Genomic DNA, 17,638 nt, shown 5'->3' with positions numbered 1-17,638 from the left:
AAATGTCCTCAGGCATCAACCCAAAATGTACATCAAAAAGATGTCAATTGGAATTGGGAAGAGAAGTGACATTATGGATTAGAATTATGAAATGTGAAATGCAACAAGAGGAATACCAGTTGTCAGTTTCACTGCTAGTTAAACAGTCAGCATACCTTGCTATTTAAAACAAAAATTCCTTAAGTATCTCTCTGGTAAGACTCTTTGAGGGCAGAATCTTCTCTTGTAATATCAGCAAAATCTGATTGAGAGCAGAAACTTCAAAACGAATTGAAGAAAAGGTATGATCTTTTTAATTTTAATTTTATTATAACAATGAGATCTAATGTCTTAACAAAATTTTAAGCATACAATGCAAGATTATTAACTTTAGGGACAACGTCGTACAGCAAAGCTCTAGAATTTATCCATCTTGCAAACTGACACTTATGCCCATTAATTAAGAACTCCCCAGGGAGGACAGTATAGCTCAAATGGTAGAGCACATACTTAGCATGCATGCACGAGGTCCGAGGTTCAATCCCAAGTACCTCTATTAAAAAAAAACAAAACTAATAATAAATAAATAGACCTAATGACCTCCCCACACAAAAAATATACAACAATTTTTAAAAAATTTTAAAATAGAACTCCCCACTTATCCCTTCCCACAGCCTCTGGCTGAATATATTCCATTATATTTATATACACAATTTTCTTTATACATTCATCAATGAACATTTAGGTTGTTTCCTCATCTTGGCTTTTGTGACTAACGCTGCAATGCGAATTCTGAATTCCTGGGCTGATCAATTACTGGAGTGCTGATATCTTTTCAAGATCCTGATTTCACAAAAATAAATTCAAAATGGCTTAAAGACTTAAATAAGACAGGACACCATAAATCTCCTAAAAGAGAATACAGGCTAAACATTCTCTGACATAAATCACGGCAATGTTTTCCTAGTCAGTCTATCAAGGCAATAGAAATAAAAGAAAAAATAAACAAATGAGACCTAATTAAACTTACAAGCCTTTACACAGCAAGGGAAACTGAAAACAAAATGAGAAGACAAGATACAGACTGGGAGAAAATATTTGTACACAATGTGACTGACAAGGGCTTAACTTTCAGGATAAACAGCTCATACAACTCATGACAAAAACACAAACAACACAATCACAAAGGTTTAGGCAGAAGACCTAAACAGACATTTCTCCAGTGAAGACATCCAGATGGCCAACAGGCACATGAAAAGATCCTGATTTCAATTCTTTTGGATAAATACCCAGAAGCAAAATTGCTGGGTCAGATGGCAGTTCTATTTTTAATTTTTTTGTGTGGCATCTCCACACAGTTTTCCACAGTGAATGAACTATTTTGTATTCCCACCAACAGTGTATGAGCGTTCCCTTTCTCCACATCCTCACCAACACTTCCCTTTCTTTTGATAATGGCCATCCTAACGGGTGTAAGGTAATATCTCATCTTGGTTTTGATTTGCATTTTCCTGATGAATAGTGATGCTGAGCATCTTTTAATACATTTTTTGCCATTTGTACGTCTTCTTTGGAAAGATGTCTACTCAAGTCTTCAGCTCATGTTTTAAAGGCTTTGTGACAGTGGTCTTGGCAATGATTTCTTGGCTATGACACCAAAAGCACAGGCAACAGAGCAAACCCAGACAAGTGGGATCGCATCAAACTAAAACCCTTCACAGCAAAGGAAACAATCAACACAATGACAAGTCAGCCTATAGGATGGGGGAAAATACTTGCAAACCATGTATCAGATGAGGGGTAAATTTCCAAAATATGTAAAGAGTTCCTACAACTCAACAGCAAAAACAACCAACCACCCCCAAACTAATAACCTAATTAGAAAAGGGTAATTTTCAACACTTAAGTTTCTGTACATTTATGAAAGAGTAATCTCTGAAAACTTTTCATTCATAAAAGTACTTATCTGTTGCTAAAGGCCCCAGGGTCAACATCACAGGTATGTTGAGCCTCCATTCACAAGTGCTCATGAAGTAACTCAGTACCATTTATTCTCCCTACCCACCCTCACTCTCCAAGCGCTTTCTGGACTTCGTCAGGGTTGGGTTATATCTTTCTGCCTGTCTTTCTTCTGAGGGATCTCACCCTGGCCTTTGCGACAGTGCCCATTTTGAGCAAGCCACTCCACCGGGTCCTGCTGTCCTGCAGGTGGCCACATTGAGTCCTGAGAGGGCCAGATGGGTAGAACATAGAAGGCAGGCCTCCCACCCACTTTGTGATTCGGTCTGTCAACTGGCCTTCAGAGCCACACAGCTCTCAGGCAGAGTTTTACCAGCCAGAGCCTTTTGGGACCCTGTATCTTCCCCTGTGGGGCCTGACGCTGCAGTCAGTGGTGACCAGGGCATGTGCTCAGCCACCCTCACTCTTCACCCTCACCTGACCCATCCTCCCCAGGCATCCATGCACCCTACCCTTTGTCTCCCCCTGCCCCAACACCAGGGCCTCTGTTCATACAAATTCATGCCAGTAGAGCGCCCGGAGGAATTCTAATGGCCGTCCCCTGTACTCTGAGTTCCAGTTTGAGCTTAGCCAGGACCCCTGACGCACTCCTAGAGCAAAGTCTTACCTCCTAATTTTGCTCCAGGAAGGGAGACTGTAGGAGCTCCCATCACTGACCTGTGCTCACTGGTGTCTCAGCAGGCACTTCGCCCGCCACACGCAGGATTTCACTGAAGGCACAGGGGGCCTGGCAAGAGGGGAGTCCCCCTCACAAGGCCGTCACAGTGTCTGCTCAGCTTCTCAATCTTTCTGCAGCTTTGTCAGGAGTCAGGAGACACCTGGGGCGGAGAGTGGGCTGGCAGCTGGACACTCCTCCCCGAGCTCACCTCTGGTCTAGAGCTCAGCCCCGCAAGTCTGGTCTGGGCAGCCAGTTCCCCTGATGCCTTTATGCAGAGTATTCCTACACGTTGGGCAGCTTTTCTAAATGTTCTCAGTCTACCGTTCTCAAAGATACCCAATTCAATCCTTAGTAAAACCTTATTCTTTCAGGGGGAGGGTATAGCTTAAGTGGTAGAGCACATGCTTAGCATGCGTGAGGTCCTGGGTTCAATCCCCAGTATCTTCTCTAAAACTAAATCAACTTAGTTACCCCCCGCCACTGCCAAAATAAAATAATACAATAATACATAAAATATAAAAATGTATTCTTTTCAGATAACCTAATAGTAAAAAACAAAAAAACCTTTTAAAAAAACACCATTTTCATTGGTGAAGATGCTGTTAAAAGCGCTTTTGAAATAACTAGGAAGCGAGGCAGGTGGCCAGATGAGAGCAAGGAGAAGATCCGGCTAATTCACCGTGTAGTTAGCCTGAACAATAGGGATTAAAGACAAACATTCCCCAAATGGGACGGAACAGACATTCTCCTTTTTCAAGGGCAATCGCATTTTCAGCATTTATACATTATGCCTTCCCTGAAGCAAAGTTCTCTTTATGCAAAATGTAAAGTAACCAGGTGTTTCACCAAGCAGGACAGCACCTGTCTCTCACTCCCTCCCTGGCCCAGGGTTGTGCACACCGCATGGCGCATGGCGCACCGGGGGTGTAGGCAACACCAGGTGGAATGGGCAAGCGAGACGGGTAACCTCATCAGAAAGATTATGGCCAAGTCAGGGATCAGCGCTAAAGGCATCCGTCAAACCTGGCCAGGGCAAGTCCTTCAGAGTGGACAGGAGCTGAGGACCCGAGATGGCCTTGGCGTGGGCAGGCCAAGGTGCCTGGGGGAGGCCAGCTGACCTGGGAGGGGCCATGGAAGCCACGAGGATCCGGTGAGACACTGTAACTGGGGCAGTCTGCTTTAATTTCCTCGTTGTCCAGAGCCAGCCTCGCTCTCCCTGGGACCAGCCCAGAGGAATGCAAAGGAAGAGCATTTCACACCGGTTTCTGCGGGCAGAGAGGGAAGTGGAAGTTTATACCTCTCCTGACAGAGGCAATTGCAGCCTCCCGAGGCCACGCCCGGGAGGTGCTTCCCCAGAGCTGATCCTGTTTCTCTCCTGGGTTGACAACCAGCCAGGACAGGGATAATGATCGCTGATCATATCTGCCACTGTGCTGATCTGAAACTGAAAGAGGGATTAAATATTCAGGCAGAAAAGCATAAGGGAAAAATCAAGACGGGCTTGCAGGCTTCTATCTGCCCCTGATAACCACGGCTGAGTCTGGGCTGCTGTGCATCTGAGAAGCTAACGCCCCTTCTCTCCCGGAACCTGGGAGGAAGTGGGGTGGAGAGAGACCTCCCCACTCTCCCTGGCACCTCTGTCTCATCTGCCTCTGCCCGAGGCCGTCTGCTTGTCCTGTCCTGAAGTGGGCCTTACCTAGAGCAGAGACTCCTTTCAAAGCATTCTCCTCAGTGGCCTCAGTGGTAGAGTGCACGCCCAGAAGGCACATGGTCCTGGGTTCAATCTCCAGTACCTCCATTAAAATGAATAATCATGATGGAAATGCTAGCTATCTTGATTGTGATGGTGGTTTCATGGGTGTCTACACCTACCAAAATTCATCAAAATGTGTATCTGAAATATGTATAGTTTACTGTACAGAAATCATATCACAATAAAGGTGTTAAATAAATAAAGAAAGAAAAAACTGATTAAATAAAACCCACCTCAAAAAATAACATACAGCATCCTTACCAACTGGTTGACAAGGCTGACCATCAATGTCAGAAAATGCTAGGGGATTCCTTTAATTTTCCTTTTACTCTCTCTCTCTTTTTTTTTTTTTAGTGAAGATTTATTTTTTTTTTGGTGTGTTTTAAAATTGTATTATTTAACTATTTTATTTTGGCGAGGGGTGGGGTAGGTACTAGGTTTATTTACTTTTAGAGGAGGGACTGGGGATTGAACCCAGGACCTCGTGCATGCTAAGCACACACTCTACCACTGAGCTATATTCTCCCCCTTGAGTTCCATTCTGAGCATTCTAATTGACCAAAAGTTGCACTTAAAATTGAACTGGAATTTCTGTGGATTTCAAATGGTTAAGTCTTTGTTTTGGCTTCTCGAACTTTACAGAATGGGTCGAGCTCTTCCATGCCAGGAGGGTACTGCAAGAATTTCAACACGGCGATCTTCTCTAACCTGTCTTCTCCAACCTTCTGTCTTTCCCATCACCCATCCCTGTATCACATGAGTCATTTCCAGCCCAAATACTATGAGTTTCTTTATTCCTCATGTGGCATTGTAGAATTTTAAAAATTATACATAAAAAATTATGCATATTTTTCACCAAAGAAAAACAGAGTTAGTAAGCTTGCTTTAAGTTAAGTAAAATGACTTAGTCACTTTTGTGAAAGGTTTGTTTGTTTTTGCTGTTAGAAGTTTATTACGGTGTTACATGGCATAGATGATACTGTCACAGCCTGAGGTTACAGATGGTTACCTTCCCAAGACTTCATGTATCTCGATTATTTGTTTCACTTGCATAAACAAGATAGTCAGATACTCATGTGATTTTTTTTTGCAGCTGCAAAAGTAAACTTCAAAAATGAAGAAAACTTTAAAAAAAAAAGTGGAATGTATCTCCTAAAGTGGAAAAAAACTTTAAGTCCGTTTTATTATAGGGCATTTCTCCAGAAACAATCAAATTTACTTCTTGAAATGAAAATAAATGGGTTCAGCTGAAAGACAACTGAAATCCCCAGCTGTATAAAATCTCTAGTCACTGGAAATCGCTTAATGGTAGGAATGAATGCAGCTCTCTTGTTCAGAGTTATGAAAATGGAGCTGTGACAGCCTCTATATTTATGAACGAATTTGTGCTCTGACATGAAGATCAACACACGAGATGGCAGGAGATATTTTAGGACTTTCCCAAATTCTTATAATGTATGGGCAAGAAAGAAAAATACTGGATCTGAGTCAGAAGACTTCATTTGTGTCCCAGATTTACCTCTTGCTAGTTTTTGATCTGTCTGAGCGGCAGTTTCCTCACAACACCATTCTCTTCTTCATCTCATCAATAACTAGTATTTATTGAGCATTTACTATATGCCAATCACCGTGCTAAGAGCCATGGAATCTACACATCAACCTCATGAATCTCATATTCTTGTTAACCTGCGTTACAGGTAAGTGATAAGCTCAGAGAGGTTAACTAGCTTGCCCCAGGTCACACAGCCCAAAGTGAGGGAGTGGGAATTTCCGTGCAAACAACCTGAGCCTCCCCTCCCCCAACTCAGGTGTATTTGGGGGACAATTTTTTTAAGTGCTTCCTTGCTCGTATTTCCTTCATTCAATTTTACAGATGTCCCTCCAAGACACTTCTCAAAAATAGTTCTTTTATAGAATATGAATAGAATGTATAGAATATACATACTAATGTATGTATGTATATGCATGACTGGGACATTGTGCTGTACACCAGAAATCGACACATTGTAAGTGATGGTACTTCAATGAAAAAAAGTTATTTGTTATTTTCTAAACATCTTAAGTGGCTCTTAACTTGCACATGCTAAATTCCACATTTTCTAATCTGGCATTTCAATGCCTTTTACAATAAGCCCCAACTCATCTCTCTAGGTGTTCTCATGGATAGCTACCTACCCCCTGCCCTTTGAACCGAGTTATGCTTTTTCTGCTGTTCTATTTCCTCTGACTGAAAGGCCTTTCTCAAGGGCCACCCTTCTGCGGAGCTAGATTATTTTTGTCTGGAGGGATCCCTCCCTACCCCACCTGGGCAGGGACTGTGTAATTCATATTGTTTCCTTAAATACAGTATCACATACAGTTAGTTGTGTCCCTGAAGCGTCTCCTTTAACACCCTAGAAGATGGCAGACGACAGTGTGTGCCTCCTTCTCCACCCACAGGAATGGGACTGCCGGCTTTTTCAGGAAGTGGGATCAGGAGGGATTTGTGGTCCTGGTCAGGGTGGAATTGCTCTCAAGGCTGCTTTAAGCTCTGGTGAGTCTCCTTGGAAGCTAGACTATCACTAGCTTCTCTCAGTGTCACCTCTACTTTGTTTTGCCACCAGAGGAAAACTGCTAAGCCTTAGGCCACGAGAACCCCAAGGCTGGTCCCTGGTCCTTGATCTGCACGGCATTCCAAGTTCACCTGCGGGGAGGAGCTGGGGGAACAAAACTGAGCTCTTCTTCAGTTCCAGGACAGTCCTTCACTAGAATCTGTTTCAGTCTGTCTTGAAATCAGAATCGGACCCTGTGGTTTTAGGTCGAATGGTTTATGTCACACAAAGTTAACAACGGCACCTGGCTGTCAAAAGTACCTTTGCATTTATGTTTTTTGCAGTGCCCTTCATAAAGCTAATCAATTACACTGCTGTGAAGTAGCCAATTCAGTGTCCCTTCATCTCTTTACAATAAGGGTTCGAAGTCCTTATGTAAGTGAAACTGAGACAGGAAAAAAAATTCCTTGACATGTGGCCTCACACAGACAACTAGACAACACTGCCTCCTAGTGTCTAATATAGGTATTGCACCACACTCGTGGACAGGAAGCCGTGGTGGGTTGGAGAGGGAAGTTTTAAGAGTAGGTTTAAATGCATACTTACTAGCCAGCAGAAACCATATGAATGGAAAAGTTTAATCGTAAGATGGACAATGGATCCCAGTCAAGGAACTTTTGACTGTTCACAACCAAGATTCAAACAGGGCTAACAAATTCACATCCCTTCCTGAGCCTGGCAGGTAGACATGAGGTCACAGGTGGCAAAGGCATGCCCCTTTACAAAGGCATTCACTTTTCTCAATATTTAAAGTGTCCTGGGAGTGCCCCCAAACACTTCAGAGGGCCACATCAGCTTGTACTTAAAGGATTCTACACGGGGGAGAAGAGATTTTCTTTCTCTTACAGTCTCTTTTTTATTCTAAGAGGTTCCCAGAGCCAGTGAGCTGAGCTACAGAGTTTGCAAACACAGGTTCCTTGTTTTCCCAGTCCTCACGTCCTGCAGACACACGGTGCGGCGGGCGATACCGTGCTCTTATGACCAGAGCCAGCTTCTGGGCGTGCGACTTGTGCAAACAGGGCTCCACACTTGAGATGGTCCCGAGCTTGGTTCAGCATGCTGACACTATCTTGAAATTCTTAATACTTCTTGACTCACAGCCCCACATTTCTACTTTGCTGGGGGCCCTGCAGATGATGCAGCTCGTCCTGCATTTAGTGGAACTTGCTACCTTCCTTCTCTCCCCATTTCCTGCTCATACTCAACGCTCGTGGCACCCTGCTAAGCCCTCAGCCTTGCCCGGAAAAAGAGAAGAGTCCGGGTGATGGTGGTCTGCACCCATCTTGTGCTTCCCACGCCCAGCATCTGAGACGAGGAGTGTGTGTCTTCTTTTGAAATGCACATGCCATGGTCACCCCCCAACCTGGACCGTGAAGCCCAAGCACCATCACGGTTCGCTTTATCATCTCTTATGTCTTATGTCTGTCTAGCTACCGTGTTTATTCTTGCTCCCCAGCTGTTTCCTCAAATAGTCAGTAACCCTGCTGGCAAACCCAGGCACCAGGTGAAAAAGCACCTGGGCTGAAGGCTTGTTGGCTCCGGCAACCATGCTGACGTATCTCCTTTTGATCACAAATTTCCTCGTACAACTTGTCATAGCCTCTCTCCCTGCCTGCATCTGGCAGGTTCCTGCTCTCCTGTATGACTGTCTGCTTACCTCCCTCCCTTCCAATCATCTTATCTTCCTCCTACCTGTCCACCTGTAAGATCACACACTGAGCACCACCTGTGCACCAGACACTATTAATAAGTTACACACAAGTACCCTTTCCTCTTCAAGGTCAGTAGTTTATTTCTTCATTAAAAAAATTTTTTTAGCAGGGAGGTAATTAGGTTATTTATGTATTTATTTAATGGAGGTACTAAGGATGGAACCCAGGACCTCGTGCATGCTATAGCTCTACCCCTGAGCCATACCTTCCCCTCATTTCTTCATTTTTCTATTTGAGAAAACTGAAGCTTCCAGAGAGGTTAGGTAACTGGATAGAGTTGGAAACTGACCTCAGGTTCTTATGAACCCAAAGCCCGTACTTCTTCCTCGACACCAGCAGTTTTCAAAGTGTGGTCCCCAGACCAGCACCTGGGAACTGGTAAGAAAGGCAAATTCTAGGTCCCACACCCCAGCCCCTCCCTGAGACCTGTGGAATCTGAAACTAAGGGTAGGCCCAGCAATCTGTGTTTGAATAAACCCACAGGGGGATACTGGTGGAGGCTCAAGTATGAGAACCACTGTTCTGCCCCATGTTGTTTCCCATTCCTGTCCATCTTCTCTACCTCCTGGAACTGACAACTAAGATTTTGGACCTAGATGATTCCTAAGCGGCATCTTGCCCTGAATCTTCAACGATGCTCCATCAGAAGACATTCACTGCGGAGGGCAGATGGCATCCTGGGTCTGGCTCCCTGCCTATTCGTCTTCTCTCTACCCAGGTATCCATGCCTTGTCAAGCAGCGTATCCCAAACCCAAATCATCTTTCCCCTCCCCCTCACTTCTTCACTTTGCTTAATTACTTCACTTCTTTCCCACAGGCTCAGACTGAAAGCCGATGTTCTCTTTAACTTTTGTTGCTTTTGCTACTCAATCTATATTGTCTTAAAAAAAAAAACAACTCTTTCATTCATCCCTCCTCTTCTAGCCCTGCCACCATGGTTTTCCCAGATTCTTATTACTTCCAGCCTTTAACTCTTCCCCTCTGTCTCTATTTCAATCTGTCTTAAGAACGCCTGCAGACACAGGAAGGTTCAGTCCTTCTGTCTTCCCCACCCCCACAGCACTTTTGGTGTCTTTTCTGGCACCTTCCTTAAATTGTAATAATTTGTGCGCTTGTCTGATGTGGTGGCATGGTAAGAAAATGAGGCTGGCTTCCAGAAGCCATTCAGTACAATCAGCTTTCGTTTTTCTTGGGAGGCACATCAACTGGCTGATTAGACACCTGCCATTGGAGGAGCGTTTAACGGGCATCACCATTTTTGCAGACCAATAACGAACACCTCCAATGACCCAGAACAAACTCCTGGTAACCCAGAAACCACTTCTCAGTGACGGCAGTGAGAAAAGCCCTACAGCTGAAAGCAGAAAGCTTGTTAACTGACCATAGAATCACCTTTGGAAAAGTTGCCTTAGGGCCGGTGTAAGAAGGAGACAGATCCCCAGTACTAGGGCCGTAATGACACAATTACCACCCTCTCATTTAGCCTGATTCATTAAGCGCTTGGTTTCCATGAACTAAATCCAGTCCTTTTGTTGCTGGTTGAGGTAATAAATAGTGAATGACACCTCTCTCCAGCCACCCATTTGATTAGCTGAAAATGACCTCAGACTAGTTTTACACACGAGCATGACTCACACTGATGTCACCAAATCCCGCTAGACGGCTGTTGATTCCCCATGGCATTCAGCGCCTTCCCAAAAGCTTCAACAGAGGAGATTATTAAAAGCCTTTTGTTCTAACTTTTTTTTTTTGGACATTGGACAATAAGCTTTAGCCTTGAGTTCATTGTCTCTGTTGACACAGTTAGGTCTTTAATTTTCAGCATCTTGCATTGCAAACCACTTGTTGAGAATGAGCCACCACTTGTTGAGAATGAGCCACCCTGACATTTCCAGTTTTTAGTGAAAGCCATTTTCTCATAAGACTAAACGGAATAGAAAATCTAAACCCAAGAACCAATTTACTCTGGTTAGAGAATACCAGTCAGTGTTCCGGCTCATGAATTATTAATAATAACACCTGACATTTGGATCAGTCTTCTCCGTTCGTCAAGGCACTGTCACGTGCATTACCTCATGTGACCTTCCAGCAATCCCTGCAGGGGGACGGGGAGGCATTGTCAGCCTCCCTGTTGACAGCAAGGATGAGTGAGTTGATCAGGGTCAATTAAGTAGCAGAAGGTCAAGGCAGTAGCAGAAAGAGGACTGGAGTCTGGGTCTGCTTAAGGAGGAGACTGATGCTAGGAGCTCTTTCTGATGATCGGTAAGCAATATCTTCAAACACTTTTTTCGAGTGGACTGGTGATCATGGGACATAGAGGAAACGGGGAGAGGAAGGGGAGGAAGGAGGTGAAAAGGGAAGGAGAGAAAGGAAGAGGGAGAAAAATTTCTATGAATGGACATCAGATCTCCAGCAGTTTCAAATTTATAGCCTCTTCTCTTTACAAAAAAACTTCTGGATTTTGGGAGGGTATAGCTCAGTGGTAGAGCATGTGCTTAGCCCAGCTGCAACCACCTCTCCTCTGCTCGGATTAACCTGCTGTCAGGTGCAGAGAACAGCCTTCCACCCACACTTCAGCTGCAGGCTTATTTCTGACTTAATCCAGTTTGGCCCATTACCCAGTTGAATAGACCGATCATGTATTTGACTCATGTAAAAATTCTTTGTAAGGTTGATTTGGAAATTTAACAAACTCGACAATTTGGTACTGGTGTTGACAGGGAAATGTTTACAAATAATTTACACTGAAGATGTGACTTTTTAGGGTTTCCTCAAGCAGCCTGGCTGGCTGGCTAGTAATAATCAATTAATTCTTCATTGTTTACTGAGCATTTATTCTGGGTTTTTTTAACACTGTGATAGGCACCAGTTATAAACGGCTGCATTCGACAAGCGCATCACTGATTTCTAAAGCATGTTCATAATCATCTTCCCACGTAACCTCCTAACCTCTGAGACACACGAACAGTGTGAGTATTATTCCCTCCTTTCAGCATGTGAAGAAAGAGGCACCCACGGAAGGAGAGACTCGGCGAAAGCCTCCATTTGGCAGATAATGACCGAGGTACGCCAGGTACGACCACTTCTGTTGACGTCCACTGCCTGGATACTTCGCTGTCTTGTTTTTGTTTTTGTTTTGGTAGTCATAGAATCTTTATACATAAGGGGCATAGGAGGAAACTGTAGACTTGTTTCAAAGTGAAGATTAGATACATTGTAACAGAACTTTAGCCCAATTTGTAGACAAATGTGCAGGGTAAATAAGGCATACTAGAGAAATGAGTAAGAACGTATCAGCATGGTTACTCAGGATTGGAAATTGTGGGAGTATATATTTGAGTTCATTGGCTCTTTTGGTTTGTTTTGGGTTTTTTTGCGGGGAGGTAATTAGGTATATTCATCCATTTATTTAATGGAGGTGCGGGGGCTTGAACCCAGGACCTCGTGTATGCTAGGCATGCTCTCTACCACCGAGCTCTACCTACCCCACTAAGCTCATTGTTTTTTATTTATACTTTCTAATTTGGATGTAATATATGTTCAGTACATAGAGTTTAATGAATTTTTACAACGTGTACAGTGGAAAAATTCCCACCCAAAACAGAATATAGATTATTTCCAACACCTAAGAATGTTCCCCTAGGTTCCCTCCCAGGCTCTACCCGACCCTGCCCCACCCAGAGCGAGGAGCTGCTCATAATTCCATAACATTAGCTCTGCCCCTTCTTCATCTTCATGTAAATGGAACCAGACCGTTCATACGTATTGTTATCAGCTCCTTTTGCTCAACCCAACGCCTATGAAATTTATCCATGTTGTGTGAGGTAGTACTTTACATAGTACTCAGCTTGGATATAAACATACTTGGGAACAGAGTTGCTGGGTCACAAATAGTTGACTTTAATCAGTACTGTTACGTTAAACGGTTGTGCAAAGTGGCCGTACCAACTCCAGCAACGCGTGAGATTTCTGGGTGTGGCATGGCCTCACTGACGCTGGGTACTGCGCCCTGAGGCTTGCTCTGACTCAGCTGTGGTCCCTTCGGCCAGCCTGGGGTGATGTTGTGTTCTTTCATCAGAAGACACACAATTTCTGGTTTTCCTGATGATAGGTTATCTGTGCTGTTTATACCTCAGGGTCAGTTTCACTGAACAGGAAATCCTTGGCTCACAAGAATTTCCCCCATTTTCTTCTGGGATGAAGTGTCACTGCCAGAAGTTTGATCATAATCCAATTTTACTTCTATTTTTTCTTTCATGCTAGCAGCCATTGATACACAAATCCCAAGATCCGTTCATTTATTAGAGGTTGCCAGATGATGATATTCTGATTTTATCTTTCATTTTAATTTGTAAGCTGAAATGATTTTATAAGAAAATCTCCCCTCCTCTGCTCTTAAGGAACCCATTGGTAAAGTTCATGCACGAAAGTGAGGATAAGTGTCTATTTTTATTTACTTACTTTACAAATAATGTTTTGGTTTCCTGTCATTCTCAGAAGGTAATTTGGTTTCTTAATATTATGTGAACTCCTGGATTGAAGCATATTTGATGGGCTTTAATTCATTGTAATTCTTATCTTCATTGAAACTCAGATTGTCCCCTCTTTGGCCTTGGGGGCCCCTAGGTTGGCTCTTAAGTCCTTTTGCCCTCACCCTAAAGTCTTTGACAGCTTTTTCACTTTCTAGTATGAGAAGATATTTGAGGCTTATCTTGTATATTTCCTGCCCCAGACCTGAAGCAGGCATTTCTCCAAGATGCTCTGATTTATTTGAACAGGAAACTGTTTTTTAAGACTATGATCTGAGAATGAGGTGTGCTTTTTGAGGTTCTTCATGGTTTCTGGACTTTTACTTTGGAGAGAGCTAGCAATTACATATTTAAAGATAAAACACTTCATGAGTGCATATTGATATTTCCAAATCAAATGCAGGACTGTAGGGTTTTTCCTTCACCTTTTCTATACTGCAGCTGTACTGTATTTCTGCCGCAGCAGAATTTGGGTTCTCAAGGAAATGATGGAATTGGGCTGTCTCATACGGACTCACGGAACTAACATACCTCATAACAACACACAACACTCTCCAAGAAACAATGTTTGCAGTGCCACCAACTGTGATTCATAAAACAGCGAAGAGAAAAATTTAACACACATGATCCCAATAACCCCTCCATATTTCTCCTCTTTAACTCACATTTACTCTTAGTTCTTCAACTAACTATATATTTTATGCTCGCTGTTTACCCCTATGTTTGTCTGTCTCTAGTCACTTTGGTGTTTGACAACCGTTCTCCAGTAATTCCTTGGGAAAGGCCTATGAGAACATATTCCTGATCATAGTTTGTGCCGTATACACTTGAAGGTTCGTTTTGCTAAATGAGAAATGCTTGGCTCAGACTTGCAGCAACATGGATGGACCTGGAGATGATCAGACTAAGTCAAGCAGGCCAGATAGAGAAAGACAAACAAAGTGGCTAAAACATGATGACATTGATCAGATTTCAATTTCCCCTGACAACGGCATAGAATTTGGGAGATGGTTTTGGAAGAAAGCCAAGGTGAGAGGATGAAGATACAAACGAGGGCTATAGCATTATGAATGGAGGGGATGTTCGCAGGGATGCCATAGGGGGAAAACTGACAGAAATTGAGAGCCTAGGGGCCAGGGAAGAGTCAGGAGATGCTGAGAAAAATTCCCAAACTTGGGAACAAGGTATAGAAGAAGGCTGCACAGCTCATCCATGACACACAAGGGCAAAAACCTGCCCAAGGGTCATCACAGGATGTATTCTGTTCAACTAGTTGTTTACTAGTGGCTGGAGTTCCTAGATGTAGAGAAGTTACCTGTTAACTTATAGATTTTTGTCTGGTAGAGATGCCAATATTTTCTGTCCAGCGGGAAGAAGACCCCAAAGATTATGTTCGATTGCCCTCTAGGTATTAGCTAGTTTTTAATTCAGTCCATCAATCATCCTAATATTTCTTCATTATCTCGCTTCTCATTTGGTCATCACACTAGTCTTAACATCTTACTATTTCTCCCATTAATGAGTGAGTTGAATAGCATATTTGACAAGTGTTCCTTTTATATTTACACAATAATCATGAATTTTCTCATTTTGAAAATTATACTCTACCAGAGACCACGCACGACTTTGGGTATCTGGCTTTGGTGACAAGTGGAGAATGATGATGGCCCACAGAGAGAAAGCTTAGTTTGTTGGCAAGGATAACAGCTTATCTCTTTGTATGTGCTTGAACTTGAGGTACCCTTGGGACATCCAGAGGCAAGTATCTACAGAACTTCTTTCCTGGAGAGAAAAAAGAACTTAGGGAGTGAGTCTGCAACCATTTTGGAAACATGGGGGCTCTAAATAAGTAACTGAGCATGATAAGTGAAGGTGTTAGGGTGCCCTTTGTGAGTCCACTGTACACACACACACAGACACACACACACTCACAGAGGCAGGACAAAGCTACTGCTAACTGCTGATTTTCTTTTCCATCAGAAAAATGGAGTGCTCCTCAAACATCTTACACTGAGATGAAGGGTCTTTCAAGTAATTTTAAAATCAAATTAAATAGCAGAATAATTACTCTAATCCGTGGCTATTTTGAGAGTTGCACTTGACAAATTAATACAACACTCTTGGTTGTATTAACAATCAGAACAAAGAGAAGGAGGCCAGCCTTTGCTTATCGTCAAAAATAATCTTCAGCTATTACTTGTATTCACAGCAGGGGGGACTATTTAAAAAGTTACCCAAAACTTGGAGATAGGATCAAAAGGTGGGTGACATGTCCTCTCAAAGCCACAAAGGGGTGAAAGCTCATCGAGGGTTTCTCCAGGAGGATGTAGTTGGGCTCACTCTCCACTGGTGATTACAGCTGGGGAGAAGGCGCTATAATAAACGTTCGGCACTTTGCAGGAACATGCGCTTACCTTTCATCTTCAATTATAAGGTATCATTTTTTTTCACTCACTAAATTTTCTAAACACTTAATTTAAAGCAGCAGTTGATGGTGCACCTTCAATTAAGGCAACATTCTACTATTTTAGCTGAATTTTACTTATATCTTTGTGAGTAGTCATAGTAACTAATCAAATCTTCCGATTTTCCATTTATCCTTCTAAGACATTGACCGACAGTAGAGTGATATTGATGGCTGACAGCAATCAATCAATCAATTATAAAGCACAATTATGAGAACAAGCCTTGTCAGTCCCTTTTAATTTTCTTCTCCAATGGCGCGACTGTTTTTATGGCAAGATACAGTGAAGCAAAAGACATGTAGTATTTTGATCTTCATGGAGCATTTAAGTTTTATATTTTGAATAACACAGGAGTGGCTAAAAATATAAAAAAATGTATAAACATATATTAAATATACGTAATGCCTCTGAGTACGTATCTTTGTTCTAGATGTCATGGTGTCATAAAGTAAAGGGGGAAATGGTCCCTTGATGGTTCCACATTTTGACTTGAAAGCTGATTCGGGCTTCTCACTTCTTTTCCTCTTAAGAGCCAGCCAAAGGGGTGAGAGTTTAAAATCATTAGAATTTCCACTTGAAGGTGAGCTGAGAAAATACAGTAAAAGGAGTGGAAAATTAACCTAGCTCACCTTGAGAAAAGATGGTTATCATAATCGGTCAGTTAAAATGCGTGTTCGCCCCCATTCCGTGTGGATAATGGAAAGTGAGCTGTGGACTGTAGATGTCCGAGCACATTCCTGGTCAAAGGGGATGTTGGAGCCAAGACCTCCTCTACCTTGCTCACGATTTACAGGCAGCCATGAAGCCAGGAATTATGGGAAGGTTTCTCCCAGAAAAAGAGGACGAGACAGTTCTTGAACATCTTTGTCCACATTTTCTCCAGGTAGTTTTCGCTCCGTCCGAGCGGGATGATGCTGACATGCTGAATTTCTGCAGGTGGCTTCATGCCGGTGACTTGCAGAGTGGGAGACACTGAAGGACACTAGTTATAAGGAATCCGAAGAGGGAGGAGTTGGTTCTGGTAAACGGACCGCCTTTATTTAGGAAGCGAGGAGAAAGAGTGTAACTGGAGATTACGGTCCAGTCCTCTTAATTTTAATCCTGAAAATGTTCAGAAAGCCGATTGCAAAAATCTCAAGTCTTGGTTTTGAAAAGGATCAAATTAGACCAATCCTAATTTTCTTCTACAATAGCGATTAATTACTGGAAGAACTTAGAAAGGGTATGAATTTTGGCATTTAAATTCTGAATAATACAAGTACTAGAAGGTTGTGAAGTATTTGGAACTTACTAATATTAGGTTGATTTACACCACACATGAAAAATGACTACCTAGGGGTTAGCACGAGTGAGGACACACCTCGGGTCTGCAATCCCTTGAAGCAATTCTGAAGTCCAAAAGAGGTCTGAAAACAGAAGGGTTTTTGTGAAGTACGTGGCAAACTTTTTGGCTGTAAAACTTGAACCACTGTAACACTGTTTTTCGTCTTTATCCTGCTTATTGTGAGAAGGCCTATGTTTCACTGCAGAAACACTAATGTGACTGATTACGGCGTGCTGCTCTGTCTCCCGCTGACGTGGTGTGATGGTCTATATGTGCTCTGTTTCCAAGTCCAAAAATTCTAAATCCTGTCTGAGATGCAGCTGGAACTCAAGGGTACGGATTCTACAATCCTTAATGTAGAAAAGTATTAAACATTTTCTCTTAGCTTTTTTTTTTAAATAAAAGATTACAAAGGAGCAAATGAAATTTATGAATTTCCAGAGGTAACTCGTATTGGTTTCCTTTTTATTTCGTAGAATTAAAAGATTTGGGAGCAAGGATCACCTGGTTTAACCTCTTCATTTCGCAGACAAGGTAGTTCAGATATAGGGAGGCCATGTGTTTTGCTGAATGTTCCGTCTCCTGAAACCAAGGGTATTCCAAACGG

This window comes from Vicugna pacos, chromosome 7, assembly GCF_048564905.1.
Source record: "Vicugna pacos chromosome 7, VicPac4, whole genome shotgun sequence".
Lineage (NCBI taxonomy): Eukaryota > Metazoa > Chordata > Mammalia > Artiodactyla > Camelidae > Vicugna > Vicugna pacos.
This window is presented reverse-complemented; position numbering follows the sequence as displayed.